The sequence below is a fragment of the Enhydra lutris genome, unplaced genomic scaffold (assembly GCF_002288905.1).
Source record: "Enhydra lutris kenyoni isolate GAN:26980312 unplaced genomic scaffold, ASM228890v2 scaffoldscaffold293, whole genome shotgun sequence".
Taxonomy (NCBI): Eukaryota; Metazoa; Chordata; class Mammalia; order Carnivora; family Mustelidae; genus Enhydra; species Enhydra lutris.
In genome coordinates this window covers 2,698-29,910 of record NW_019154377.1, presented here as the reverse complement: position 1 = coordinate 29,910, position 27,213 = coordinate 2,698, and the positions used below count along the sequence as shown (strand labels likewise).

Genomic DNA, 27,213 nt, shown 5'->3' with positions numbered 1-27,213 from the left:
ATTTCGTAAAATTCCCTCTCTGCCTGGTGTCTCCAGACATTCCACACATTGTGCACATCTGGGTCAGCTGGATGTTCAGAGCACTCATGTGCCCTGTGCTGAGGGAGGTTGGAAGGCTCCAGAGTAGTAGTGTGCCCAGTGTTCCCTCAGGATATGGACTCAGCTTTCCTGTTCTGAAGACACCTGTGACCCCAGAGGTGAGTGGAAGGGCCTGGTTGGCCAAAGGGAGCCATTTTGTTGCAGTGAACTTAGATTGACCCTATGCAGTGAACTTAGATTGACCCTGCCCCTCCCAGAGGAACTTACTTGCAAAGCCTAGATACAAGGGCGAGTCAGGCCAGGTGAAGACATCCAATCAGAGGGGCGTGCATATATTTACTGAGGTGAGATCCCATTGGCCACCTGTGTGTGGGCGGGGCTCAACCACCCCTATAAAGGTTAGTCTGCAAGGCTGAGGCTGGTGAGGAGTAGAAGAGTTGTCAGAGCCGAGAGAGCTGTCAGAGCTCTTGTAAGAGCTGTCAGAGCTGACAGAGCTCTTGTCAGAGCTGTCAGAGCCATCAGAGCTGTGAGAGTCGCCAGCGGCCCTGCCGCCAGCGTCCCCACCGCCCCCAGCCCCGGTCTCAGGGAGCGGCCTTGCTGGAGCACCCCCTGTCCGGGGAGTGGCCCTGTCTGGAGAGCAGCCTCGTCCAGAGTGGCCACGTTGGGACCGGCCTTGCCAGGGTCATCTTCGTCACCTTTTCGTAAGAGACAGACCTGACCAGTCAGTTTGATTCTTGATGCTTGGAGCGAAATAAAGCTTTGCTTGACCTTTGCTTTGTATCAGTCCCATTCCTTTGATCACAGACCCTAGCAGTGAGGGGCCCAGCTGGCTGAGAATCCATGGAACTCTGGTAACCAGTGTCCAACTCCCACATGCCAAATGACAATGTCTCCCTGAGGACCTGGGCCAGCCTCCTAGTGCGAAATGGGTCTAGGAGTCGCCGTGTACAGGTTCGAGGACTCTCCAGACCACAGAGGGACACAAACATTGGTGCCAACATGAAGGTGGTGTGTAGCATCTTGGAGAGAGGCCCAGGGCAGGAGGAGTGGGCAGGGGGCTTGCCAGGAGGAATGGGCAGGAAACAGGGCAGAGAAGTCGAGGAAGAGCAGGGAGAGCTGTGAGTGAACCACCATCTCTCTCCTCACTGCAGCGTGGGCTGTCGCCAAGCTTTTATAACTGCCCCGGGACATCACAATGCCTTCTTCATGTGATGTCACCACCATGTGTTGTCACCACTATCCGCTGGCCAATCACCAGGGATTTCTCAGACTGGTCTCATTCTGGTGACCAACCACCAGGCAGGTCAGCTGGCCAATTACTGATGGCTTTCTCAGTGACACCCCTGACTGATATTATCACCTGGAAACCATGTTTTAAAGGAAAAGAGGTAAACAGCCCTTCAAGAAGAAAAATTAATATTTGGGTTGTATTTATACTGATGGTCATAGTGAGGCTGAAAGACTTACCACTACAAAATTAAATGTGCCACACAGAGGCACCATTAATTAGAAAACTGACATAGATATTAATGAAGACATGGAGCATTAGACCCCATGAAAGGTCACAATTGTATGTAAGTCAGACAGCCTGGCCATAGAGAAAATGCTACAGTCATCTCTGTAAGGGCCTGGTTGGCCAGAGGGAGTCATTTTGTGTTTATGTAGTGAACTTAGATTGACCTTTGCAGTAAACTTAGATTGACCCTGCCCCTCCCAGAGGAACTTACTTGCAAAGCCTAGATACAAGGGCAGGTCAGGCTAGGTGAAGACATCCAATCAGTTGGGCGCACATATATCTACTAGGGTAAATTGAAATTCAATTGGCCACCCGTGTGTTACCTAGCAGTTTTGTTTTTTTTTTTCTGTGTGTGTGTGGCAGACTTAGCATGACTGTGCAGTTCTCTCTGTGTATTGCAATCTCATTGGCCACCTGTGTATAGCCCGGCTAAACTACCTCTATAAAAGTTAGTCTGTGAGGCTGGGAGGGGTCGCCTCTTTGCAAGAGATGGCCCTGACCGGTCAGTTTGATTCTCGATGCTTGGTGCGAAATAAAGCTTTGCTTGGCCTTCACTTTGTATCAGTCTCGCTCCTTTGATTATGGACCCTAACATTGGAGGGGGCACCCGGATTCAACGACAAGAACTGAGCCAGCATCGGAATTTTTGGGAAAAGCCTCTGGAGGTAAGATCACAGGATCCTATCTGTATGTCTGGTTGGAGCTCTAGGGTATGGCCCACCGGGGAGAAGCTGGACGCAGCCATGCTCCCCAGGGCTGGAGTGGATGCAGGGATGCCCCATACCTCTGCTGGTAGATCAATGGGGGGTTTGAGTCCCCCTGGATGATCGGGGGGTTCGAGTCCCCCTAGGTGGTCACCGGGGGGTTTTAGTCCCCCTGGGCGGTCGGGGGGTTCGAGTCCCCCTAGACGGTCGGGGGGTTCGAGTCCCCCTGGGCTGTTGGGGGCTTCGAGTCCCCCTAGGCGGTCGGGGGATAAAGAAAGCCCCCACCAGTGGCAGGTTCTGGGTAAGAATCGTTAGGCCTGCGGTTGTCTTTGCCTGGTCCTTTTGTTGTCTGTTGTGTTGTTTGTTATGATTGAAGGAATGGGGCAAGCAGAGAGTAAGGGGACTCTGACTTTCATCTCTCCGTTCTTCATAATAGATGTGAGGCTTCTCGCTCACTCATTTCGTGTGTTAAGGGCTATGACTGGAGCCAACTGGGGTTAGTCTAATGCTGGGTTAAGGTGCCCAGTGCTGATGCTCGTTGGAGCCAGGCGTGGAATATGAGTGCCTAGTGGCCCACTTTTGGTAAGCAGAACTGGCACTGCGGGATGAACCGACCTCGAGACAGAGACTTTAAGGAATATTCCCAAGCAGCTGCCAAAACTCCCTTTGTTTTGGGGAATTCCTTGCCTTCTCTGGCCCAACGTGGACTGCCTAGCTCCTTCCCCTTGCTGGCGGGAGAGCATGGCATCTGAAGTGGAGATGGTTATTTGTCTGTCTCAAGGTTTTAATGGGTAATTGTTAAAGTGGCTTCCGAAGTCTTTGGTAACCTGAAACTGTGAAGGGTTTCTTGAATGACAAATGGAATTAAATTTGTTGGACATGTAGGTCTTAACCAAATGGAATAAAATGCTAGAGCGTTAGCTGCTGGAACTGGGTTTGTGCTTTTGAAATCTGCTGGTGAACACGTTTTGTGCTTAACTGATTGATAAATTTGCCATCTAAAGAATTCTGTTGTAACAACTCACAATTGGTTTATATTTAGTCTTCAGTAGAGGTTAAAGTATTTCTAAGAGTACAAAATTCTGTTAGATGTAATTAAGACTGATGGAAATGAGAAAAGCAACTCTGTATGTAAAAAGTAGGAGATATGTAAAAAGAGAGAAAAACAGCCCCGAGGCCACTGTCGGAGCTAAATCCATTCGTAAAAGGATGGAAGGGGAGACTGATCACCTCCCATTAGCCAGGGATACCCAAAGGGGAGGATGTCCAACCTGTTTGAATCTGAAGAGTGCCTGACTGTGTGAATGTGTCCATATGGCTCCAACGCTTCAGCTACGGAGTCTGAGTTGGCTGCATCCTGAGTCTTGCGGGGTGTCATATGGCACAACGGTCATCTACTCCATGGAGTAGCCTGGTCCGGGGTTTAAACGGACAGACCTTAGCTAAGATGCTCCTAAGTTCCCATAAGGGACGTGAGCAGGACAGCATCTGAAAGATCCCCCTCCCTTTGTCTGCGACATCATTCACGATGGGAGAGAAACCTAGTGAACTCATTATCTGCATACTTAAAAAAAAAAAAAAGAAAAGACACTGGTATAGAAAAGCTGGTTTTCTCTCTGTTTAAAAAGACAAAGTTTTTTTTTTAAATTTTAGCGTAACAGTGTTTTCTTTGTTTTTGCCCCATACCCAGTGCTCCATGCAATCCGTGCCCTCTCTAATACCCACCACCTTGTTCCCCCACCCTCCCACCCCCCCACCACTTCAAACCCCTCAGATTGTTTTTCAGAGTCCATAGTCTCTCATGGACAAAAGACAAAGTTTTTTTAAGTTAATTGATCTGTTATGGTTTTCTCTTTGCCTGCCCAGAAAATTCAATTTCTATGTTTTATCAGGTGTTTAACATCCCTAATTATATTTAGGCCTGTGTTTTAAAACTTTCTAAGGTTTTAGCAATTGTTGACAAGATTTAAACCAATGATAAACCTTGGGTAACATTTGGGAAAATGCTATGCATTTCCTAAAGTTTTAATATGTTGATAGATCATCACTTGATATTGTGATTATGAAAATGTTACGTGTCACAGAAGTAACCTGATTTTCTTGCCAGTTACATTGTAAATTCTCATCTCACCAGCTATTTACCATATCTATTCTGAGTTTTTGTCATTCGTAATTGTTTTAATTCTCTTGTAAGATAAATTCCGTCTCAAAGAAAATTCATATGGGACACTTTCAGGACAAATACAGGTCTTTGATATGTTAAAATCCTGGCACTGAAATGGGTAAGAATTTACAGAAGTAAAAGCTGCATTCGGACTAAACCAGAATTATTAACATGGGACTAGGTGAACTGAAAGATTGTAATGTTGTATCTCTTGATGTTTTGTCCTATTTTAAACATTAATGGTTCTTTAATGTTTGCTCTTCCAGACTAGGGAAACTTTTTCTTAAGTTATCTGTAACTTACAGAGATAAAAATGTAGTCATTTGTAAACAAATCAAGGTATTCAACTCTTTCTGTCTATCTGAACCCTCTGAAACCAAAAGGTCTCAGCAAGTATTCTTTCTTCCATGGCAATCAGTCATTTGCATAAGTTCAATAAGAATCTGTTCTCCTTGTAACAGGACACAATTGGAAACAATGGTTATTTTACCATGGCTTTGACTGGAATGTCATATTTGAAAAGACTCAGATATGACTAGACAGCTTAAAGGAACTAAGGTTGACTTTAAAAAACCTGGAACCGTAAAGCCCTTTGGAACTGTTGGCCTGATACCTTGCTTACAGAGTTCCCAGCAACCTCACCACATGAGTAAAGGATGTTACTTCCTGGCAGGTGCAGGAACCTCAGGATTCTTTGGGGGCCTCAGGAAGAGGAATTCGCCCAAATCGACAGGTACTGCAGACATGTCTCATGGCAAGTATGTAGCTTGGCTTCTGGCTATTATAGGCTCAACCTAGAGATTCCTTATGAGAAGTACCAGCAAAGCAGATTCTAAAAGATTTATATGATCCCTCACTGTTCTTGCTGAGCTTATGTAAATAATTAGGCCAAGCTTGTTAAAACTGGACTTGTTTTTCAAATAAATTAGTCCTGATTTGGCTATCTCTGAAAACGAGGGTTATTTTAGAGAGAAAAATTATGTTTTAATAACACACCTTTATGGATGTTAAATTCTAGATTTGATTGTCTTTTAATGTTTGTTTACTTAAGCTAGACAACTTGAGGTAAACTTCAGGGAATTTGCACGATAGCTCATTTAGACAATCTTGCTTTGCCAGTCAGTCAGCCCCAGATATAAGAAGGAAACTTCAGAAAATTGAAGGATTTGAAGGGAAGAATCTGACTGAGTTAGTGGGAATAGCAGAAAAGGTGTTTAACAACAGGGATGCACAAGAGGATGAAAAACAGACAAAAAAACTGGTTAAGGTTTTGGCATTACATGAGGTGGGGAGGAGACGGGTAGGGGATAGTAAATGGAAGGAAAAGCCTAAGCACAGAGAAGGCAGGCAGGAGGACTTAGATTCAGATCAGTATGCTTACTGTAAAGAAAAAGGACATTGGGCCAGGGAGTGCCCCAAAAGGAAGACAGCAATGCTTGCCACCAGAGACTGAAGGGGCCATTGTTCGGAGCCCCTCCCAGAACCTCGGGTAAAAATTGAAGTGGAGGGGAAATCAGTTGATTTTTTGGTGGACACAGGAGCCCAATTTTCATCATTACTTAAACCTATGGGAAAACTATCTGGAGAGGAAGTCTGGGTACAAGGAGCAAATGGCACAGAGAGACATAAATGGGCAACAGAAAGGAATTTAAATTTGGCCTCAGGAATAGTTAAACATCAATTTTTGGTCCTTCCTAATGCCCCATATAACTTGATGGGAAGAGATCTCCTCCACAAGTTAAGAGCTGGCATTCAATTCTCGGAAGGAGGCATGACTGTAACCTTGAGACAACCCACTGTACAAGTGCTTATGGCAGCAGTAGATGAATACCTCCTTTATGAGCCAGTCTCAAAACCAGAGGAAACAAGGGGGGGAGCCTTCTCCAAATCCTACAGGACGAGTTTCCCAAGGTCTGGGCAGAAGGGAAGCCCCCTGGCTTGGCCAAGGAACAGACTCCAGTGGTGGTACAATTAAAGGTGACAGCTACAGCTGTTCACGTTCGGCAGTACCCCCTTCCCCGGGAAGCAAAGGAAGGGATCAGAAAACACATTAACTGCCTCTGAGGAGACGGGATCCTAGTTCCTTGCAAATCTCCATGGAACACACCTTTGCTGCCTGTCAAAAAGGCCGAGACTGGGGAGTACCGACACATCCAGGACTTGCGGGAAGTTAATAAATGGGTTGAAGATATCCACCCGATGGTGCCTAACCCCTATACCCTACTCTCCCTCCTGGGCCTAAAAGAACTGTCTATACCGTCTTAGATCTCAAGGATGCATTTTTTCTGCATGTCTTTAACAAAGGAATTCTCAGCACCTTTTTGCTTTTGAGTGGTCCAACCCACAGGAAGGATTCCAAGGCCAGCTCACCTGGACAAGACTTCCCCAAGGGTTCAAGAATTCGCCCACTATCTTCGACGAGGCCCTACATGAGGATTTGCATGAGTACAGAACCTCCAACCCAGGAGTCACTCTGTTACAGTACATTGATGACTTGCTAGTAGCCGCTGAGGACTATGAGTCATGTTTGCGGGGGACAAGAGCTCTCTTACAGACTCTGCAGGAAAAAGGGTATCGGGTGTCAGTGAAGAAAGCACAGCTCTGTCAGAGCCAAGCCACTTATCTAGGCTTTGATCTCCACAAGGGAGTGCGTTCACTGTCTGAGTCCAGGAAACAGATGATCACCCGATACCCCAGCCCAACCACGTCCCAACAAGTGAGGGAGTTTCTTGGGACGGTGGGCTACTGTAGGCTGTGGATACCACGGTTTGCAGAGATTGCCAACCTCTCTATGAACTGGCAAAAGGTGGGCTCACTATGATAGAGTGGACAGCTGAGGCAGAAGGAGCATTTCGGGACTACAAACAGCCTTACTGAGTGCCCCAGCATTGGCCATCCCAGGTGTTACCAAACCCTTCCACTTGTATGTGGATGAAAAAGCAGGGGTGGCCAAAGGAGATTTGACTCAGACTCTGGGGCCTTGACAAAGGCCAGTAGCCTATCTTAGCAAGAAACTAGATCCAGTAGCAGCTGGGTTCCCCCCGTGCCTCTGCATAATTGCTGCCATGGCCCTCCTAGTCAAGGATGCAAGTAAATTGAATTTGGGTCAAAATCTCATCTTGACCACCACCCATGCTACCAAGGGCCTTCTCCGGACTCCACCTGACTGATGGATGATGAACACCCGAGTAACAGGGTATCAGGCCCTCCTCCTCAACGAACCAAGAGGGACCTTCCAGACCCCGGTGGTGCTAAATCCAGCCACACTACTGCCAGAGGAGCTGGCTGACCATCCACATGACTGTGGGGAGGTCCTAACCCAAGTCACAGGAATAAGGCCAGATCTCAGAGACATTCCCCTCCCGGATGCCGAGATGACTCTGTTCACAGACGGGAGTAGCTACATGGTCAATGGAAAGAGGTATGCGGGGGCTGCGGTGGTTTCTCCTGAGCAGGAACTCTGGACAGCAGCCCTGTCACATGGAACTTCGGCGCAAAAAGCGGAACTGATTGCACTCACTAAGGCACTGCAGATGGCCAAAGGTAAAACCGCCAACATCTATATGGACAGCAGGTATGCCTTTGCTATTCTCCATATACATGGGGCTATTTATAAAGAAAGGGGCCTATTAACAGCAAAAGGAAAAGGAATTAAAACAGAGGAGAAATACTGGCTCTCCTCCAGGCTATTTGGGACCCAAAAGAGGTGGCTGTTATGCATTGCTCGGGACACCAAAAGGGGACTGATCTGATTTCAAAAGGAAACCATTTAGCAGATCAAGCCGCAAAGCAAGCAGCCCAAGAAACAGTGCAAGAGCTGGTTACACTCCCGGCTCTAGCCCTACCAGAAAAACGTACTATTCAGAGGAAGATTTAAAGTACTTACAAAAATGGGCTAAATTAGACTACGAAGGGGACTGGGCTAAGACTAAAAGAGGAAAGTTAATTCTTCCTCAAAGACTAGGTAAGAAGTTAGTAGACTAGATACATCTGGGTACTCATTTGGGGTCACACAAACTCAAGGAACTTAAAGGCAAGCAGTCCCAGGTTTCTAAATTAGGGCGTATGGTTCAGGATATAGTTGATAGATATGCTCAATGCCAGGCAGTTAATGTGGGAGGAACTAGAATGGGAAGAGGGAAAATAGAAAATTCCATGAAACCAGGAATTTATTGGGAAATAGATTTTACAGAAATGAAACCCAGAAAATATGGGCACAAGTATATGTTAGTTTTTGTAGATACCTTTTCAGGCTGGGTAGAGGCTTTTTCCACCAAACATGAGACGGCAGGAGTGGTAGGCAAAAAGGCTACTAGAAGAAATAATTCCTAGGTTTGGGCTGCCTCTCGCGATTGGGTCAGACAATGGCCCTGCATTTGTGAGTTCTGTCTCACAAGCATTGGAAACTACAGGAACTAATTGGAAACTACATTGTGCCTATTGGCCCCAGAGTTCCAGACAAGTAGAGAGAATGAACCGAGCTCTTAAAGAGACCTTGACAAAACTAATTCTGGAGACTGGCGGTGGATGGGTGGATCTCCTTCCTTTCGCCCTTCTCAGGGCATGATGTACACCCTATTTAAACAAGGTGACCCCATTTGAAATAATGTTTGGGAGACAAACCCCCCCCCATCCTCGGCTACAAGAGGTTGCCCTAGCAGAAATGACTGATCAGTCTGTACTCCAGTCACTGCAGGCATTACAGTCTGTCTTTAAAAAAGCCCATGCAGGGATCCGGACTGCCCACACTGGGATGGAGATGGAGGTGGAACCACATCCTTACCAACCTGGGGACTTGGTTTGGATACGTCGCTATCAAGTGGGGAACTTAGAGCCTCGCTGGAAGGGACTGTTTACTGTTATCCTGACCACCCCCATGGCAGTAAAAGTAGAAGGCATCAGGGCCTGGATTCACGCGGGTCACGTCAAATGAGCTGAGGACGAAGACGCCCCCCCAGAGGTGGAAGCCACAGCCAATGGACCCTGCTGACCATGGACTAAAGCTAAGACTCAAAAGACTATGAGTTTATTGTTACTCTTATTGTTACCTGTTTATGTAAATTATAGGTAGGAAATTAGATGAAGGATATTACAAAAAAATGGAAAAGGTTCTATGAAGCGGTAAATGGCTAACTCATCAGCCGACTGACTAGTGTCATTTGTACAAAAGAAAACTAGAGTGATAAAAATGTTAGACTTACATGCTATATAACCCCTTACAACCTGAGAACATAGAACTGGCTGAAAAGTCAAGGATTTGACTAATCTCCAAAGAAAAGGGGGGAATGTAAGGGCCTGGTTGGCCAGAGGGAGTCATTTTGTGTTTATGTAGTAAACTTAGATTGACCCTATGCAGTAAACTTAGATTGACCCTGCCCCTCCCAGAGGAACTTACTTGCAAAGCCTAGATACAAGGGCGGGTCAGGCCAGGTGAAGACATCCAATCAGTTGGGTGCGCATATATCTACTAGGGTAAATTGAAATTCAATTGGCCACCCGTGTGTTACCTAGCAGTTTTTTTTTCTGTGTGTGGCAGACTTAGCATGACTGTGCAGTTTTCTCTGTGTACTGGAATCTCATTGGCCACCTGTGTATAGCCCAGCTAAACTACCTCTATAAAAGTTAGTCTGTGAGGCTGGGAGGGGTCACCTCTTTGCAAGAGATGGCCCTGACCGGTCAGTTTGATTCTCGATGCTTGGTGCGAAATAAAGCTTTGCTTGGTCTTCGCTTTGTATCAGTCTTGCTCCTTTGATTACAGACCCTAACAATCTCCTCCATCAAATCTTAAATTGTGAGTAGAGAAAACAGTAGGTATTCTGTTTAGTACATCTTCCCACCATAAACGTAAACCTGGAAGGGATGAAGCTCTGTCACTAGTAAGTATCTGCTTACCAATAGCATAGTGGCATTCAGCTCTCATAGAAGGGGGATGACAAAATCCATCCTGTCACCAGGTTCATAGATTTCATGTCCAAAATCCAATCAGAAAAATCTGGGGGGAAGAATTAAATTGTTCTTCTCCCTCAAATACAACTACATACTTATCAATTCAATCTGAACACTCAAGAAATTAATCAAAGTTGTGATATATAAATGCTGCAAGGCTACAAGTAGAAAATGACCACCATTTGGAAGGCAGGAGGATGGAGACTTGAGTCTGGTGTGGTATAGCTGATGATACCGTGGAGGGGAGGGAGTCTGTTTCAGGAAGATACTACAAAGTATTATAAACAGCTGGGTGCAAAAGCAGAACTTTTTAAAGTCTGGATAAAGAAGATGTGGTACATAGATACAATGGAATATTACTCAGTGACCAAAAAAACCTGAAATCTTGTCACTTGTAAGGATGAGGATGGAACTAGAGGGTATAATGCTAAGGAAAAGAAGTCAGTCACAGAAAGCCAAAAGCCAAAGGTTTTCTATCATTAGCATAATATAAGAAACAAAACCAATGAACATAGGAGAAGGGGAGAAAAAATAAAACCAGATGCATATAGAGAGGGAGGCAAACCGTAAGAGACTCAACACCAGGGAACAAACTGAGGGCTGCTGGAGTGGAGGTAGGTGGGACATGGGGTAACTGGGTGGTGGGCATTACGGACAGCATTTGATAAAATGAGCACTAGATATTATACGCAACTGATGTATCACTAAATTTTACCCCTGAAAATTAAAAAAAAAAAAAGTTTTCAGGGGCATTCCATAGCTCTTCCCCACCAGCTCATAGGAAGTTCCCACAAATTACTTGTTAAAGAGTGAACTGTCAGAGGGCGCCATCTCATCCCTGTGCAGATACACAGGCTCTAGAGCTCAGAGGAGAGAGAATATGAACATAGAGGTACTCTCAAAAAATGGGAGCAGATGGTCTACCCGGTGTGGACCATGAAGGGAAGAAGAGCATGAGGCCTGGGACTGAACACCAACCAAAAGGGAACACAGGAAAAAGGTGGCAACAGATGCTGAAACAGAAATCTGCAAAGAAATGAACTAGAAGTAAATTACCACAGAAGTTAATAGTGGGGCCTCCCCAAGAGACCAGTTACCTTTCGCCCCTAGACCAGAGGAGTGAGGATAATTCCAGCTGGATTGCCTTTGGGTTTCTGTCCCTCTCAGACAAACCCATTCCTGTTATCTATGTATACTTTCTGACTCATTAATTTTGTTTGAAGCATAGTTGACACACAATATTTTGTTAACATCAGGTGAAAATTATAATGCTTGGACAAGTTTTTACCTTATATTATAATGAGCACAAGTGTAGCTACCATCCGTCACCAGAGACACTATTCCAACAAAATTGATCATATTCCCTATGCTGTGACTTTCATCCCTGTGACTTATTCAACCCACAATGGGAAGACTGTATCTCCTACACCCCTTCACCTATTTCTTCCATGCCCCCCTCACCTTCCTTCTGAGAACCATCTGTTTTCTTGTCTATATTGACATTCTGATTCTGCTTTTTGTTTGCTTATTTATTCATCTGTATTGCTTTTCAGAATCCAGGCAGGAGTGAAATCCTCTAGTGTTTGTGCCTTCATGTCTTACCTATTTCACTTTAGTGTATGCTGTCTGGGTCCTTCCATGCTCCAAAGGACAAAAATCCCATCCTTTTCAAAGGCTGAGTAATTTTGCCTTTCTTCTAGGTTACTTAACTTATTGGCATATAGTTGCTGAGCATAATTTCTGATGATTGTTTCCATTTCCTTGGTGTGAGTCATGATCTTTCCCCTTTCATTCATATTAATAATATTCTTAAGAATGATGCCTGGGTGGGCCATGAATAAAAAGGGTCAAGGATCTACTCAGAAAGTAAAATTTTAGGGAATAGAGTACCTGTGTGGGGACAAGTGTCGCATAATAGGAGAAAAGTTCCTGCATTTAACAGCACCTAATGAGTGCTGGGGAATCAAACCTGACCCTAATCATGGCTCTAGATGCCAAATAACAAAGCAAGCTACTTACTTCCATTGGCTGGAGAGAAATAGGAGGCCCTTAATACATATAAAAACTGTAAAGTGGCTCTGCCCATAGCATCAAGCAATAAAAACATCTCTTGGCCAGTGGCCCAAGAAGGGTCTGATTGAGTTTGTGACAGTGTCCCCTAGGTCTTGGGGAAGAAGTTTGGGGTCTTGAAGTTGCAGGTGGGTGCATTACACAATCTTGGGAAAACATGTATAGCACAATTTTGGGTTCAATGGACACTAAATATTTAGTCCATGATCTGTAGTCATTCTTTCACAGATTATCCAGTATTGGCTTCAACCAAAAATGACTTTTCTAGTCTTAGAAATACCAAGCGGTGCCTGGGTGCCTCAGTCAGTGAAGCATTTGACACTTGGTTCCAGCTTATTCAGGATCTGGTGGTAGTGGGATCAAGACCCGAGTTGGGCTCCACTCTCAGCAAAGAGTCTGCTTTAGCTTCTGTCTCCCTCTCCATCCCACTCTGTTCTCCCTGCTCACACTATTCTTTCTCCCTCAAATAATTAAAATCTTTAAAAAAAAATTCTGATGCTCACAAATATGCAGATTTAAAAACATCCTCTGATGACTTTGATGAATAACAAGGTAGAGCACCTTTTTTTTTCCCCACCAGAGAGCAGAATTGTAATTCAAGATGTCAGTGGAAGAGGTGAGTAAGATCATATCATCTCAACAACCAAATGTAAACAGGTAAAAGAAGGAATGTATTCAATATGTGTCATGTACACAATGATTGGTTGGTTATAAACAACTTGGTATAAATCCATGTTTATGTTGACCTGAGGATTCTGTCAAAAAGGCAGAGCACTGGGGCACCTGGGTGGCTCAGTGGGTTAAAGCCTCTGCCTTCAGCTCAGGTCATGATCCCAGGGTCCTGGGATCAAGCCTTACATTGGGCTCTCTGCTCAGCAGGAAGCCTGCTTCCTCCTCTCTCTCTCTCTCTCTCTGCCTGCCTCTCTGCCTACTTGTGATCTCTGTCAAATAAATAAATAAATAATCTTAAAAAAAAAAAGGCAGAGCACTGGGAAACAAAAACTGGCGTGATAGTCATTCTCTATCTAACCATTAGATAAACCTAAATCAAACACATTTAAATCTGTTTATGAGCTACGTGTTAGCCCCTCAAGGGTGAACTTTAGGTGAGACACCTAACACTGAATGGATGCTTTGATTTCTTTGAGACCTATTACCTGAGCCACAGAGAATGTGACCTTGTGAGTTACACTGGTGAGCAAGCTCTACCTCATAGGATGTTAAGTTCAGTGACCAAAGAGGTAACTGAAATTTGCTACACACACCAATCATTACTTAAGTCAGAGATCTTCACTATTCCTTGTGGGAATGAAGTTGACACAAAGGACTACAGATTCTGTTGCAGAATCAGGACTCAATGCTTATGGATTGATGGGAGTGGACACCTAAGTCAGATTTGGAGTACGAGCTATTGTCTCCTAAGGCAGCTGAGTCACACAACTCAGTAACACACAGCCCTCAGCCTGCCACTATTATTTGTTTACCTGCTGCTGGTGTCATTTTATAAGAGACCACATCAGAAATGAGAGAAATCAGATTTGAGCACTCGTGGCATTTGATGAATATATCATTGCATACTGTTCCAAAGTTTCTGTCAGTACATTATAAGGGCAATACATTATTGAGGACTCAATTAAATTATAAGAGAGAACATCGGCCTCTAAATTTTACAACTGTGGTGTTATAGCTAAACACAAGATAAATTGGCAGCCTTGCCAATTGCATGGTTATTCTCAAGGAAAGTGTATTAATGGACATACAAAACATTTCGCATGCATTGGTCCAAAAGACTCTGTACAATCTGCCCAGCCACAGGAGTGCATGTGGGTTGGATTATTCCTTTTCCTTGGGCTGCTGAGAAAAGTGCAAGGGAATGGAATCAGATCCTTCTCACCTGACAAATACCTAAATCTCCAAAGATATGGTCACTGCCAGATCAAGCTTGAATCTGAAACACAGTTGCTTGCTTCAAGATCTAACATCCATACATAAAACTCAGGTGTGATTTGTTTGATCACAATGCCTAATTGAAAAGTGGTCTCATTTGTAATAGCATGAAGCTTGAAATACTGAGGGACATATTTGACTGAAAATCACAAACTATTTCACAGAGAAATAAATGAAGCCTTAGAAAATGAAGAGAACTTCCATATTTGGGGTGACAAGATTCAATACTGTTCAAACATCAACTGTCCCCCATTGGATCTCAGCCTGTATCTTTGGTCAAAAGTGACCAGTTGATTTTAAAATTCATATAAAGGTATAAATGACCTCATATGGCCAAACACTTGGGAAACAACAAACCAAGTTTGAGGGTTAGCTGCACCTGTTGTGAAGAACTATTTTGAAGTTATCATAATCAAAACAGATTGGCATTGTTTCGCACAATAGAATCACTTGAGATTTGTTTAAACACTGCATGGAAATTTGGAAACATTTTTCATATTTCAGAATAGAATGTGTAATGAACTCCTATATACCCATCACCCAGTTTAAACAATGATCAAATTGTGAACAAATTTATGTCCTCTATACCCCAAGCCACTCTACCTCCCAATTATTTTGAAACAAATTGCAGACATCTTATCAAATATTATTTTATCTGTAAATATTGTAGGATGCATCCGTAGAGTTTTTTCTTTGTTTATTTTAACAATCAGTATTATTATTCTCAGTGAATCTCTTTAAAAAGAGATTCCTGGGCCCTATATATGAATCAAAATCTGAGAGTTTTTCTTAGGCATATGTAAAAATTTCTGTAATTCTAATGCATCCAGTCAGGCACAGTGCATTGCCTTAAGAATATGGAGTTAAAGGTTTTCACTTATGAATCTTCCTTCTGTAATGTGAAAGTCCCTTCAATTGTTTCTATGTTTACATGAGTTTATGCTGCTCCTGGTGTCTCACAGTACAGTTTTGAGGACTATTGAGAGACCGTATGAAAGGCAGACTACCCTAGCCATTTTCAAGTAAATTCCAAATGAATAAGTTAATCTTTTTTTTAACCCACATTATTTTATTTGGGGATGTTTTTACTTGATGCAGTACAGACCTATTTGCCAAAGTCATTTAAACCAATCTGAAGTGGGGATAAGCAAACTTTTTCTGTAAGAGACCATACAGTGAATACTTTAGACCTTGTGGACCATACAGTCTCTGTCACAACTATTTGGTTTTGCTTAGCATGAAAGCAGCTATACATAATATGTAAATGAAAGAGCATGGCTATTTTCCAAAGAAGTTTATTTATAAAAGCATCTGTCTCCTGGCCATAGTCTGCCAACTCTTGTTCTAAAAGATGGTAATGAAAAGAAACTAAGTAAGAGTGCTTTTTTTTTTTTTTTTTTTGAATCCTACAGACCTTATTTGATATTGGAACCACTTTTCTAAAAGGAAGCTTTGTTTTTGATCTGATGCTCCTTGAGCCTCCAGAATTTTCATCCCCACTCCTGAAATAATTAGTATATGCCTGGCAGAAGTGAGCAAGTAAGATTTCATAACCACTTCTCAAAAATTAAGACACCAGGGGCACCTGGGTGTCTCAGTGGGTTAAGCCTCTGCCTTAGGCTCAGGTCATGATCTCAGGGTAATGGGATGGAGCCCCACATCAGGCTCTCTGCTCAGCAGGGAGCCTGCTTCCTCCCCTCCACACCCCTGCCTGCCTCTCTCCCTACTTGTGGTTTCTCTCTGTCAAATAAATATATAAAATCTTATTTTTTTTTTAATTAAGAAACTGGGGCACCTGGGTGGCTCAGTGGGTTAAAGCCTGCCTTCAGCTCAGGTCATGATCCGGGGTCCCAGGATGGAGCCCCATATTAGGCTCTCTGCTCAGCGGGGACCCTGCTTCCTCCTCTCTGCCTGTCTCTCTGACTACTTGTGATCTCTTTCAAATAAATAAATAAAATCTTTTAAAAAATTAAGAAACCAATGATATCATTTTTCTATACTTTTAATGTCCTTTTTGTAACCAATTAGCCAAAATGAAGTTTATGAATTACTTATGAATTTCAGTGTCTCTAACTGGCATTACAACTGATAATTCAGAGCTATTCATATTTACATGTGATACCTGGCTAGCTTTATTTTTTTTATGGAAGCATACTTTTTTTCATATTTTTTTCTCTTAAGAGAGACTCAGAAGCATATCATAATTGCCTGCCTGTGGGTTAATCTGGTACAGAAAGCAGTAAACTTCTCCCACCTCTTTTTTGAAAGGGAGATCCTCAGGCTCTGAAAGGGTGAGTGATCTATGCAAACTCTAAAGTTAGGCTGTGCTTTGGGCAACTGTTGAGCATAAGCCATTTGACCATTTGGTCCTAGATGGGTTATTTCTCTGTAGTATATTCAAAATTTGATTCAGTTGCTAATTTCAAGGCTTACTGATCCTTCTGAGAAACCTAGCACCTCTCTCTGCCCTAGGGAGGAGAGTGGCCTTTTAAGAGTTCCTGGGTCACAATTTAGGGATGACCTAATGCTTCTTACAGCTCCCTGGGGACAAAGAGTTTGTATCATGGCAGCAGGATTTGGAGGACTCCGTAAAGCCCACATAGCAGGCCCAGCCGACTGTGATCCGCTGGTCTGAAGGGGGCAAGGAGGTCTTCATCTCTGGGTCCTTCAACAATTGGAGCACCAAGATTCTATTGATTAAGAGGTGAAGATGAGTGTCTTGGTTGAGTCTACAGGGTCCAGGAGTACAGATTTTCCTACTCAGGAGAGAGACCTAGATGGACTGCTCCTCTCCACCCACTAGGGACTCTCTCTAGGACATTTTCTGTGGCCAATGACTACATCTGTGGCTTTTTTTTTTTTTTTTAATCTCATAATGAGTCAGAAATGTTTAACCAGTTAGAATGTCATTGCCTCAGAGGAACTTGTCATACAGCTTTGTGGGTACATTCTCTAGGACTGTGTTAACACAAGTCCTGCCTATGCCTGTGGGAAGTCATCTGTAATTGGCTGAGTCCACTTGTTCTGACTTCTGCACTAAAAACACAATTGATGTTCTAGGGAGTAATGTGAGCTGTTGCTTGCAGAGCAATAATGAACTACTTGGTAATCAGAATGGCCCTTTTTCAGTAGGTTATTTTTCAGACAGTGCTCACCAAAATATGGAAAATGGTACCTTGAGGCACTTCCTGTATTCTGAAGCTACCTGCTATCTTCTTTATACTTGTGAAGGATCTGTTCCTATTGAAGCAAATTAGTTGTACTAAGGTGAATCATTTTGGGGGATTAACAACTATTATTCTTTTCCACATATTAAGAACTAAAGTTATTGGGAGGGGCTGGCAAATATGTGCTCAAGGTGATACAGAAAAGGAGAATGGGTCTATACATTATTTATTCCAGTGGGGACAATCGCCTAGGAATGTGGGAGATCACTGTTGGATGTTGTGTCTCATGGTTTTTACATTGACATTCTGTCTTCTAACAGGAACTTGGCTTGTTTAACCTTCTGTTTTCTTCTGTAGCCATAATGACTTTGTTGCCATCTTAGACCTCCCTGAGGGAGAGCACCAGTACAAGTTCTTCATGGATGGACAGTGGGTTCATGATCCATCAGAGGTAAGGCCTTGATCTCCAAGGGTAACCATTAACTGAACTTTGTCCTTTTGGCTATTACTCCTCTTGGTGTCAAACATCATTGTTCTCAGGATTGATGGGCTCCTACACTGGAGGGTTTCTCTCTTGATTAAAGATGGAGGTGCCCAGCATGATCATTTTTTAAAACAGGAGAGTTAGATGGAAGAGATGATTTTAAAACTGGGTATATGAATATTTTCCTTTCATTGTTTCAACCTATGGTTACCCGTCAGCTTGCCATGATTTACAATTTGATCCATGTCAAGAAATCTCACTTTGAGGTTTTTGATGCTTTAAAGCTAGATTCAATGGAAAGCTCGGAGACATCTTTTCAAGGTAATTTTACAGTATTTGCTCATTCTTTCTTTTTTTTTAATTTTTTATAACTTTTTTTTTTAGATTTTTTTTATTTATTTGACAGACAGAGATCACAAGTAGGCAGAGAGAGAGGAAGGGAAGCAGGCTTCCTGCTGAGCAGAGAGCCAAATGCAGGGCTTGATCCCAGGACCCTGGGATCATGACCTGAGCTGAAGGCAGAGGCTTTAATCCACTGAGCCACCTAGGTGCCCCGTATTTGCCCTTTCTTGATGTGTTTTTCCTATAATGCATGTTTCTTCCCAAGAGTGGTTTTGTTTTTCATTTTCTCAGGAATCCTCTGAATCACATACATGTTTTATAGCCATATATATATATATAGGTATATATATGAATGTGTGTGTTTGCCTTGTTTAGTTGCCTCTGCATTAGCTTAATCCTGCCAGTTTGATAGCTAGGCTGGGTGTTCCACAGTTTTATATGGCCCTCCAGCTATGACTGTCTCTGGGGGGAAAGGGTTACAAATCCCTCACAACTCTTTTGTGTGTATGTTTACTGAAATTTTATAAGTTTTTGATGAAAAACTAAATTTCCTGTTAGAGGAAAAGACCCTGTATCCTTTTGTTTTTCCCAATCTTACTTTTTCCCATGGCTTTCATCACATTTGCTACAGCATCAGAAGACTGATTTGCTAACCACGCTCACAGTTATCATTTTAGTTATTATATTAAAGGCTGTAACTGTCTGAAGAATTGTGCACTCTGTTCCCAGTGGGTATACTGTTCCCTTGTGAGTTCAAAGCCTGCCCAGGCTACTCACCAGATTTGAAGTCACGCACAGGTCCTTCAGCCTTTCTGGTTCTCAGTTCCGTATCATGAAAATCAGAGGCTTAGAATCTCAGTTGATTCTCATCTGTGGAGACACGACCCAAAGTGGAATCTCAGGGCACAGAGTTGGCTTATGCAGCTTCTAAAAGACCAATCAAGGGTATAATAATTGTTTATGAAAATCGTAAAAATAGTTTTCATTATACAAGCCCAGTAAGTAAAGCTGAACATTCTTTTTGACTGGTGGGGCAGTGATTAACAAGGGCTTAATTATACTGAGTTAAGTGATGAGACCACTTGCAACTCTACATTTTTGGATTATATGATTCTAGAGAAGCAACTGATGAGCAGTAGATAGGGAATCATCATTCTGTAGAAAGAAGACGTGCATACTTTTGATATCACTCTCTTCCCTCTTTCACCAATTTCCTGATCTACTTTGTGTCTGTATGGATTTGCCCATTTGGGACCTTTTCATATAAATGGGATCATGCAGTGTGTGGTTTTTGGTGTTTGGCTTCTTTCACTTAGCACATTTTCAGGGTTCATCCATGTTGTAATATGTCTCAGTACTTCACTCCTTTTTATGGCTGAATAAAATTCCATTGTAGGGATTCATTAGCCGTTGCACATTTGGATTGTTTCCACTTTTTGTATGCTAAAAACAATGTTCTCAACATTTGTGCTCAAGTCTTTGTGTGGACTTGTTTTCTTTTCCAAAGGGTATAATTGCCAGGTCATATGCCAACTTCAAGCTTAGCTTTTGGAGAAATTGCCCAACTGTTTTCCAAAGTTCCTGCACCATTTTACATTCCCAGCAGCAATGGGGATCACACAAGTGTTCCAGTTTTTTCACATCCTCACCAACCATTATTATTGTGTGTGTTTTTATTACAGCCATCTTAATGAGTGTGAAGTGGTATTTGATTTACATTTCCCTAACAACTACTACATTGTTAGTAACCTTGTCCTCATTGTTGCAATCATTGTAGTACCAGCAGTCTTAGTATTTATAGCCTTGTTATCTGTTGCTTTTGTTGAAAAAAGAAAAACCTAATTTTTTCACATTGTTTGGCAGTTTACAAGGCATTGTCACATCTGTTACCTCCTTTCATTCCTGTAAAAACATTGTGAAATAGGGGAGAGATTATCTTTCAGTTTATTAATGAAGAAGCTGACCATACTAGAAGGATTTGTTCTAACCATACAACTGATAAATAGAGTAGCTCTTCTCTGAACCTATGTCTTTCACTCTCGTCCCCTCCTCTGTCGTCTACATCATGTTGCCATGTTGAGGAATTTCAGAGTGCATGTTCAAGAAGACTCAGACTTTTTCTTTGCATTACAGTTGTAGACCAGCAGGTTACAAGTTTATGATTTATGATTATATTAGCTGCCATGTATTGATGGTTTTTTCCATGCAGTTTTACTAGCTCCACAACTTTCCCTTATATTTGGATAAATCTCTTCCAGACCTTTCCAGCTCTCCCCCAGGGCCTTATGGTCAAGAAATGTATGTGTTTTGATCTGAGGAGAGATTCAAATCCCCACCCATCCTACCTCCTCACCTTCATCAAGTTATTCTTAACAAGGACGCTAATATTTCTGTGAGTACTCTGAGAGAATTGTTGCAGCATCTGGGGGTTATTAGGACCATTTGAGCCAAAGTTAGTAATCCTAGAGGTCGGGGTTATTACAAACCTATGTTGAGAATATAAATCATATACATATCGATAGCATTCACGTTCCTTTTTCCAGGGCCGAGTTGTTACTTTTCCAGGTACTAATATCAAAATTCATAGTAATCTTCTGGTCCTAATGAATTAGACCCAGAGCCATGGATTGCTAGAGCCAATTTATGGGACTTCCAGTCCAACAGAAGATAAGACATAGTTACCATTTGGGGATATACAAAGGGAGTATAAGGAATTTGGTTTGGTTTTTGTGGTTTTGTTCTTTTTTTCCATATAATTTACATCTTTAGTCAATCCACTTGATTCCCACTAAGATTATTTTGTCACTTAACACAAATCTTCTATATGTGTTGTGGGCAAGATTTTTGTTTTAGTTCTATTAAAGGAGATAAATAGATGCTAAGGCTTAGAGCTCCTGTCCTGGACTCAAAATTTTCCTAATTCTCTGTAATGAGAACATAAAAATTGATATATACTAGGGTGAGTGTATTATTTAAAAGAAATACACATTCTAGTTTAGCTTTTCTCAATGGTTCCAAAGAGCTCTAAGGAAGCCTGAACTGTTCGGAACAAAACTGTGCACTTAATTCCATTTAGTGATTTTTTATTTCTCTCTTAGTATGACACAGCCTTGCTTCCTGAGCCCCATCATGTTATGCTGAACCATCTCTATGCATTATCCATTAAGGTAAGTGGTGGGCCTGCCTCTTCCCCAAAATGGGAGGGCAGGGGTAACAAGTGTTCTCCAGTGCTTACTTCCCTTGCTACCTCACTGAAGCTAAAGCTGCCTGTAAGGTCAAATTATAGGAGATGAACTTTCTTTTTTTTTTTAACTGGTAGGTGGGTTTTTTGTTTGTTTGTTTTTAATCTTAGTCCCCATCCCTATGTTCTGGCTAGCTGAATTGCCCTGGGATTGAATGAACTTGTTAGGTTCCTGGTTTCTTTTTGTCTAGCTATAACTTTTGTACCACCTACTTCATTAGATTGGAGTTCACAGCACTAGGATTTCATTTGCAGGCAAAACAAGTTGATCTTCTGTAAGGACCTATTTTATATTTCTATTTTAGCCAGAGGCTTCCATTGAAGTTAAACAATAACTTTGTTGTTTAACCCTTAAACTGTCCCGGCTCTTCTTCACCCAAGGGACTTAAAAACAAGTCCCAGAAACCAGCTCCAGGTGTGAAGGCCAAGAAAAACAAGGCTGTACCCACCTCCAGTCTAGCCCTGACATAAGTACAGCCACCTTGGCAAAGCAAAAGCTGGCACCTTGCACTGTAAGAGTGGGTTAGCATAAGAATGGCCATCCTGAAGGCCCAGAAGCCATTTTACTGAGCGTCCCTAACCAGCCCACATGTGCATATAACTTGAGATAAGAGAAAGTAGCTAAAACCTAGGAAACAACTTAATCATATACCACCAGGGCGGTTAGGCGATGGCACCACAGGGACCAAATGTTAAAGATAAACAAATGGTTAACTTGCAGAGATCACAATCCTGCATGACAGGAGTTTCCCTTGGTTTGCAAATGTCCTGGTGATTTACAACAAAAAGGCTATCTCTTCAATGGCCCAATTTCCAGAGACAAAGGGCTCAGTTCCTCAAGGCCTAAGGTCGCCCTCCCCGCCATAAAACTGAAGGAGGCTGAGGCAGAAGGAAATGTAAATAAAGTTAAATTTCTTCTATACCTAAATCTCACTTAACCGCCAGGATGGCGCCAGGGTGATCCCGGGGTGGCAAAAGGTTAAACAAAGTTAAACTGTCAAAGTGGGGTCCAAGATATGTATGTAGCTATGGAAAAGTGCTTTGAAAATGCTATATAAACCCTTGGCTTTGAGTGCTTGGGGTCCTTGTTGAAACCCGCTGCGCCGGGCGGATACTTGGACCCCAGCTAGCTGGAAATAAACCTTGCTGTGTGACTTGCATTATCGAGAGTGTTCTCTGTCTAATTGAGGGGTGGTCGACTCCGTACCCTAACACTTCCAGTTCAGAGAATGCTTGGATGTGATTAAGGCTTTTGCTTTTTAAAGGTGGATGTGAGCTGTCCTTGAGTGCTGCATCTCTCCACTACACTAGGTGAAGGAGGAATGTGACCAGATTTGCTCTGTCCCCTCCAATTCTAGAGTCCTTAGCTTCTCCGCCGCATTAGAGTCTGGGTTGAAAATACCTTTTCAGTCTTGTCATGTCTTTGTGTTTTGGCTATTGGAATGAAGTTTCATATGGCTCCGTAGTTATCAGTCTAGGCAGACCATCATTAGAATCACCTGGGGAAATTTGTAAAAATACAGTTCCAAAGCCTACAGTGCCAGAGATTCTGAACAAGTGCATCTAGGATGGACCCCCCAGTGATGAGGGAGCAGGAGGCTGGCTGAAGACAAAGCAAAAGCTGGCACCTTGCACCCCCTCTCCACCCGCTCCCCTCGGTAATGTGTATGACATTCCTCAGGCACCCCTGACTGCCAAAAGCGAGAAACAAATAGTTCACTTGCAGAAATCACAATCCTGCAAGACAGGAATCTCCCTTGGTTTACAAATGTCCTAGAGATCTACAAAGAAGTTACCTTATCCATAGCACAATTTTCAGAGGGAAATAACTCAGTTCCTCAAACCCTAATGTCACCCTCCCCTCCATAAACAAACTGAAGGAGGCTGAGGTAGAAGGAAATGTAAATATAGTTAAATCTCTTCTGAACCTAAATCTCACTAACAAAGACGCTTGATAGCAGAAATGTGAATGGCTTGCCAAAAGAACATTGATTCTAGAACTTCATCACTAGAGATCTCTGTGCCAGGTCTTTCCAAGGTTTTTCTCTCATCTGTTCCTCATTTCTACCAGACCCTTCCTGGAGCCATTTTTTTTTGCTTTGCTTTCTTTCTTTTTTTTTTTTTTCTTTTTTTTTTTTTTTCTTTTTTACCATCCTAGCATCTGTCATATTTAGGCTGTGATCAACACACTCTGGTCACAGAATGTTAATCTGAGAAGCAGTCATTGTAGATAACTCAGTGTATGGGAAATTGGGAAGACCTATTGGTTTCTCAGTTGGATTTACTTGGGTCCTTTGGATCAGACTGACTTTTGCCTTCTGTAACTGCTCCTTGACTATCAGCTGATGCTCCCAGGCCTACCATTTCCTCCTATGGCATACCCTTGAGCTGTAACACAGCCAGGGAAAGAGTACCTCTTACTTGGCACATTGGTTCTAACCCAGATCAGGGTCTTGATTACTGTGATATAGCTTGCCCTTGACCCACTCTAGGTTCCATCAGAGTGTTTAGGCTGCGTGAGTTGATCCATTGCACTGAGTGTCTTTTCAAGGAAGATTTTTGGGGTCTAGTTTGTTCAAGGATAGAGGGGGATTCCTGGGTCTCCTCTTGATTAGAATGAACTTTTTAAGTTCTTCCCTGCATGAAATGGAAATTAGACCTTCTTTGGGACTTGGAAATGGAAAAAAAAAAATCACTCCCCCTTCTTCTCACTGCATTTTAGACTTCTAAAAATAAATGTCAGGATATCTTTTTTTTTTTTTTTTTCCATGCTAGTTTTAAGCCCAATATTCAAATTTGAAGTAGGGAAGGGAGTAAGAAGGTAGGAAAGTAATATTTCTTCAGCATCTGTTATGTGTCAGGTACTGTGCCAGAAAGTCTCCTATAACCACTTTCATGGTAGGTGTTACCCTTTGTCCTGATGAGGAAAAAAGGCTTTGAAGCATCAAGTAGATTAAGCAAGGCCACAAATAGAGTAACAATTGGAGTCAGGGTTGGAATTTAAGTTGAACTGAACCAGCCTGTTTATATGATATCAACTCTCTCTGTTACAAGTGAGTGACTGTGAAGGACTGGTGGCTGGAAGAGCCACCTGTCCTCTGAACTAACAAATCAGCTGAATGTTTCTTTCCATTGCACGATAGTGTGATGGTCCTTAGTGCAATCCATTGCTTCAAGAAGTATGTCACTACTCTGCTGTATAAGCCCATCTGAAGGGGGATCCCTTCCTCTCTCCCAGGATTTAAGAGAAGCATCTCTCTTGCCTTTCTGGACTGGACCAGTCTTACCTAAGACTGGAAGGCTAATTTGCTTTGAGGCTGATATGTGTGTTTCAGAGCCTTTGAGTAGGATGCCCTGCTTTTCATTTGATTGCAGATGGGAGCTTTATGAGTTCATGGAATTTATTTTAAGACAAAAGCATATATATATATATATATATATATATATATATATATATATATAGTTAATGGAAGTCTCCTGGCTAGATGTGTTTTCTCAGCCTGTGGGGACTCACCAAGACCAGTTTGGGGGAGCTGCGGGGTAAGAACCATTACAGGAAGCTTTTTCTCTAAAATGGATGAAGAGCCAACTCTCAGGATCCTTGTTGGGTAGATATTCTACCACTGCTACCTTGGCTCTCCAAGAGATGTGATTGTGCCAGACTTCTGCCCCACTTACAGTTGCCTCCTTGCAGGGGCAGCTTTCCCTTGCATGGGTTCTCTGCATTCCTAGAGTATGTGGCACAGTCTGTGCTTTTTGTGATACCAGATGCCTCACAGGAACCCTTTCTTATCTCATTTCATGCTCTTACTTTGATAACCTCCTTCAGATCCTATACCTGACCCATCCCTAACACAGAAGTCACTGGCCAGTGACCCCTTTCAAAGGCTATGTGAGACCTGACCTACCACACAGACTGGGGCTGCCAGTAAGTGTCCTTTTCAGCCCAGCACAGGCCCAGGCCACTTTGTTACCACTTGTTTTCACTTCAAATAAAGAAGTACGTCTCAGCATTATAAGAAAGGCTGAGGGCAGAAGTCTACTTCTTATTTTAGTTTAGTGCCACAGCTTATACTTTCTTGATGCATTCCCATGAGTTAGTCCCACCTGGCCTGGCCCTGCTTCCATATTTTCTTTTGCAGAGCAGACAGCTTTGAAGGTGGGAGTGGAACCAGGGAACACCTTAATGTCTTTTATCTTTGGGAGATTTTTATGTACCTACATTTTTCTTTAATTAAAAAATGCCTTTTCGGGGTGCCTGGGTGGCTCAGTGGGTTAAAGCCTCTGCCTTCAGCCCAGATAACGGTCCCAGGGTCCTGGGATTGAGCCCCACATCAGGCTTTCTGCTCATCAGGGAGCCTGCTTCCTCCTCTCTGTCTGCCTGCCTTTCTGCCCACATGTGATCTCTGTCTGTCAAGTAAAAAAATAAAATCTTCAAAAAAAAATCCTTTCCATTATTCTTAAGAGACTGAGTGGGAAATTTTTAGGCTCTTGATAAATGGTCCCCAAGATTTTCTTCAATAAGAGAGAAGTAGTCTAGCTCTCTGTAGTCTTTCATTAATGTGGCCAACCCTATGCACATCACTACACTAAACAGTGTTCTATAAATAAATTAGGGTTCCTTTGCTGCACCTAAAAATTCCTTCAACTTAGACTCAATAAGCCAAGAAGCAAGAAGATACCCCTGGGGTTCCTAACCATGAATAGTATTGCTTCCCTCCACCAAGTACAAACAGGACCGTTTTGTTTTTCTCTTTTTTTAAAGTGTTTGATGAAGAAGTGGGGTCAATGATTCTCATTTGTGGAATGAAAAGTAGCTATCCAATCCACTCTTAGGGATCAGAGAGAAAACATTTTTTTCCAAGTATCTGTTGTACTTCCATTAAGGATAAATGCAAGTCAAAACTTTCAACAGTGAAGGAGGCCAAACTTGATGCTTAAGGGACACCTTGACTGTTAGGATGTGCCCAGGCACACTGAAAGGGTGCCCATAGGTCAGCTTAGCTTCCTCCTGTCTTTCTTGTTCAAAGCTGATGACACAGCTATCTTTGGGTGTGTAGGCCTTAGATCCTGAGAGTGAGGCAGTAGGGCATGGGGTTGCCTTGCTGGGAATGCAAATTTCTAAGTGTTTTGGTGGTTACTTTCTTAGAGTAAATACTTGAGATTTAAAACTTTGAGCTTTAGCCACTCGAGGCCCCTTTCTGCAGCAAAACACTCTTGTGGGAAACCCTTTGTGGTCCCAGCCACATTTTGAGTGGTGTGTCATTTTAAAAATCCAGGCCAAATCCTATTATAACCAACTCTCAAGATATACACTGTCTTCAGTTATACTACTGTTTTTCCCCAATACCCATTAGGTAAGTGGGCCACATAGGAGGATTCAAATTCTTGGTTGTTACTTGGAGGATTTTATCACACTACTATTTCTTGTCAACACTATTGACTATGTGTTCTTGTATTAAATTTTTTACACTGATGTATCAGTAGAGTGGGGCAGGAAAAGAGATTCCTTCAGTTTCTCAGGCCCCAGCTTCTGTGAACTAGCTCTGGCTCCAGTGACTGATGATGTTGGCCATTAAACCTTCCTAATCTG

General features: G+C 42.7%; 1 pseudogene; it reads left to right on the top strand.

The window, feature by feature from the left end:
- The first annotated feature begins 86 nt into the window (after positions 1–86).
- Positions 87–24,833, top strand: LOC111140244 (annotated as a pseudogene).
- The last annotated feature ends 2,380 nt before the right edge of the window (positions 24,834–27,213 follow it).